Source organism: Sapajus apella, unplaced genomic scaffold (genome assembly GCF_009761245.1).
Source record: "Sapajus apella isolate SASKATOON/1434 unplaced genomic scaffold, GSC_monkey_1.0 scaffold1, whole genome shotgun sequence".
NCBI lineage: Eukaryota > Metazoa > Chordata > Mammalia > Primates > Cebidae > Sapajus > Sapajus apella.
Window position 1 is genome coordinate 28,583,615 of NW_022436941.1, and position 4,627 is coordinate 28,588,241.

Below are 4,627 nucleotides of genomic sequence, written 5' to 3' on the forward strand. Positions count from 1 at the left end.
GGACTGGTGTATTTTGTATGGAGAACCGCTGCTCCGGGGCGCCAACAAAGCAGCCGTGCTGGCCGAAACAGCTGCGCTGGAGACCCGTGGAGCTCCTCCGCCTGGGAATTTCCTACTCTGTGGGCAATAAAAATGTGGCGTCCACTCATCCTCTGCGCTTTCACTGGGAGCTGCAATCCTGAGCTGTTTGTAAACGGCCATCTTGGATCCTCCTCTCAAGCCTGTGTTTGTAAACCAACAAGAGCTCTCCTTAAAACAAAGAAGGTGGCCAAAGTTGGGTATTATTCTGTTTGCTACTTTCAGTCTCTGTGTATCAAAAATATTCCCAGGGAGTTATGTGTACGTATAAAAAAATCCAGAAAATCCCAGATTGCTCAGCATGGGTGGTCAACTCCATAATTAAAATTGTCATCAAACATTGGACTTATTCACAGATTATGGTAGTGTTTTGAATAAAACCTCTAAGTGCCATTAGGAGAAACATAGCCCCAGAGAGTGAGAATTGATAATATATGGACAAATCACTGAGCGTATTTGGACTCTTCAGGCTGTCTCATTGTTTCAGCTCAATGAATCTTTAATTCTCCTGAGACAGTTTTTTCCAAAAGTATTATGTGTAATTGGGTTAGTCTTTATGATATTTGTCAACACATATTTGTAATTCTTAGTTATAATGTATTTTGAATATACAAAGAACAGCCATCCATTTACTCACCACACACTCAAATTTAAGAAATATTCACAGTTTGCCATATTTTATGGGCTCTTTCTTTTTAAATTAAATTTGTGTTATTGCTAAAACTTCAGTCTCATCTTTTCTCCGTCCACTTCACCACATTGAAATTACTATGCTGTCTTCCATCATGTTTTTATTCTGTATTACAAATATGTGTATCCATAAAGAATGCATGATATTACTTTGTGTGTTCTTTTAAAATTACATAAATGGTATCATATCACATATAGCATTTTGTACCTTATTTGAACCACTATGCTTTTTAAAAAACATTTAGCCATGTCATTGCATTAGTTATTTAATTTAAAGTAACATGTAAATTTTATTGTATGAGTGAACTATAATTTATTTCCCCATTCCCAACTGATGAACATAATTCCTTGCTTATTTATAAACAATGCTATATAAAATTCATCTACATATCTCCCTATGCACATGTGACTGAGATACTTTAGGTTATATACTTATCGTTTATTGAATCATGGGACTCAAATCTTTACTCCTGGGTAGAAATTCACATCCTTGCTGATGTCTCATGGAGAGCAGAATTTACTTCCCCACTCTGATTTTTGGCTTGGCCATGTGATTTGCCTTGGCCAAGGGGATGTTAACAGATATGATGCAAGCAAGTATTTGAAATGTGTTTGGGTAGGTGAGCATGCTTTTATGCTCTCTGTCATCCTCATGAGTGGATGCCTTGGGTAATCTACTGAGCCAAAATGAGGAAAGACAGATTTGGAACCTAGAACAGATTTAGAATCATCCCACAGCTTTGTGTCAAGTGTGGCCATGCCTGGCCTTCAGCTGAACCCTCCTCACCTGCAGACAAAGGAGAAAGAAATAAGTGTCATTGTTCTATAACACTAAAATTTTGTCATTGCTTTTCGTATAGCAAAAAACTTATTAACATATATTATAAATTTTATTAGGTATTATAGTATGCAATGTATTTATCTGTATTATTCCCTATGGTCAAATAATTATTTCAATCATATGAATTTTATCCATTTTTTGATGAGAGAGATTCTAATTTCTTATGTAATATATCTTTTATAATGCTTCTGGAAACCATTGTTTTTATTTTATGGTATTTTATTTCTACAAACCAAATACATGTTTTCCAAAAAGAAGGCATCTAATATGAAGTAAGTGGTAATTTTTTCCATCAATGGACACATACAAAAGAAATTCAGGACAATTGTGGGCTAGGACTTAAGGACTGGCTTATCTAATTCCTCAGTTACCTAAAGGCCTCAAGTATTGTTAGTTCATGAGATAGTTTACTTGGCACAAGAAGTCGAATAGCAAAAATATACTTAATCCATATTGTAAAACTATTAATATGACTGGAAAAGCCATCCACCTTAATGTGTAGTTAGTATACCATTAGAAAGAAAAAATCATTTAGAGGGATTTTACGGTTAAAAATATTTCTCATACCACAAAGGAGAGCATTTCTGAAATGTGAGAAGGCATTTTGAATATTGAATTTCCTTCTACACATAGGTAACTGGTGCTATCTTGGAGGCTTACAAGATGGAAATTAAGTGTGTTATAATCATGCAATTATTTTACTTTAGAAACAGGAGATTTTCACATAAAACTATACCATTTGGACCAAGAAAGAAGGATAGGTATGTGAAAGCCATTATCTATATTGAAAATGGACTGAAATTGGATTAGCTACTTTCGGATTTCTTTACTACAACTCATGTGAAAAATAGAAACTAAGTCCAATGAATCAGAAGCCATATTGGAGGCATGTTTTCAGGAATTACTTCAAAGGGACCATTTGGACCTGTTAATTCTTATCAGTAAATTATAACTTCTTAGACACTTTTAGGTAAGAGGTTAGAAAGAGATGAAGCTGATCCTGGTCTTTGTTACTTTCTTGCTGTAGTTGAGGAAAAGAATAGTATTTCGTTAGGTGACTGTCATAGTTTCAGCTTTTAGACTCTTTAATAATAGCTATCATGTATTAAGTACTTACTATGGTTATGGCCCAGAAACTGTGTTTTGTTTTGTTTTTTTTAAACATGATGTTCACCATCAAAAGATGGTGAAACTGAGTCACATTGCTTGTAAGTAAAACAGCCTAGATGAAAGCCACATCTGTTTGGCCCTTGACTCTCTGTACACATTGCCTCCTCTGAATGGACAACATGAATCGAGTGTTTGTTGCATATGAGGATTTACATAATACTGTAAAATGTGCAGACCAAAAAAATTCTATTTTTAGATCTTTTTCCACCTTTGAGAAAAGTTACAGTATACCACTCTTTACACCTTTGAATTGAAATGTGTATTTCTCTCCTTTATAACAGTATATACATATGCATATGCTTATTGTCTAAGAGGAAAGAGCCTTGAGTGTGATGAAGTGATTCTTTAAAACTTTGAGAAGGAGATTCAGAAACAGATTTGCTGAAGGGGATTCTCTGGCTTTTACTGTTGAATATAGCAGAACTGTTTATTGCCTGGATCCCAGCTTGGCTTCCACCATCTTCAAGTTTGTTTAACTTTGAGCACAGAAAACTGTCTTCAGGAAAATGGGCTTATTCTCTGGTCTGGAGTGGTCATGAGGCTTGGTTCTGACCTGGGTACATTTCCTGTGGGAGCTTGGGAAAGATTTCTTCCCTCAGTGAGAGACAGCTATCCCTTCCTGTACGTTTTGTCTTTGCAATTCAGGTGGAAACATGGTATTTGGAGCTTCTGTAGTCATCTTGAAATCATGAAGTTCTAGAGAATTACAGAAATGTGGCCTAAAGTCATCTGATTATTGACAGTGGGAGGGGGCTGGAAATGTAAGCTACTGATTGTGTTTGCTGTTGAACATAGTCATTTACTTTCCCATCTCTTCTGTTTCTTAAATGTTTATATGAAAAAGTTCCATGTTGTATTAATTCATATATCAAATTTGATTTTCTATGTAACTATAATATATGACATATATATTTGCTATGAACTTTTGCACAGTAACCCAACTAAATTCTGTATTTATTGATAACCAGGTTATCAGACTCTTACTGGCCTAATAACTGTAGAATCTTATGTGATAATGAGTAATGGCAAATCATTTTAATGAGAATTTTTCCACAAAGCTGGTATCCTAATTTTATCTTGGAATCTAGACCCTTAATTGAATTTTACATCAAGTTATGTTCAGAATTGTTAACTATGTTTTCAAGTCGTCTTGACACTGCAGAACATACCCAAAGATGACCTCTTGACTAATCTCAGGCCTGACTGGGACCCTTTGCCTTTTTAGGAACCAGAGCTTTGTCTTGGCCTGGGGAAGCTCAGGCAATAGTCAATACTTACTAAATAAAGTTAAAGAAAAATAAACCCAAGCTCAGCTTATTGAGAATGTGAGTCATACTAGCAGATTTAGGGTCGGGGATAGAGTGTGTGTGTTTTAGATTATATTCCTGATAAGAAAACCTGAGGCAGGGATTTGGGTATATGTGAGTTAATGAGGAAATGCTCCTCAGGAAAAATCTGTAAGGGAGTGAAGAAGCAGAATTGGCAAAGGGGAGGAGTTGAGCAGTGATATGGTCCTGGATAGCCTTCAGCCGCGGCCTGATTCACAGAGGGCGCTGGAGTATAAGTGGTTCCACCTGGAACTGTCCTGTCTCTAGGCAAGAGCTACTGGCTCTATACTCTGTTAGCCAATCACTGGCCATCCTGAGGGGTGGGCGTGGCATGGTGATAAAGGTGATGCGATTTTTCCAGGCATCTCCAGCTGAGTCAATGCTCTAGCGGTGGCCACAGGTGTAAGCTGTTAGCTAGAGCAATTTCAGAAGCTGGGAGGTAAGCGTTTCAACCCACAACGGGTATCTGAGAGGGGCAGCGCTACTGTTAGTTTCCTTTTGGGTATAAACCTCAACTTTG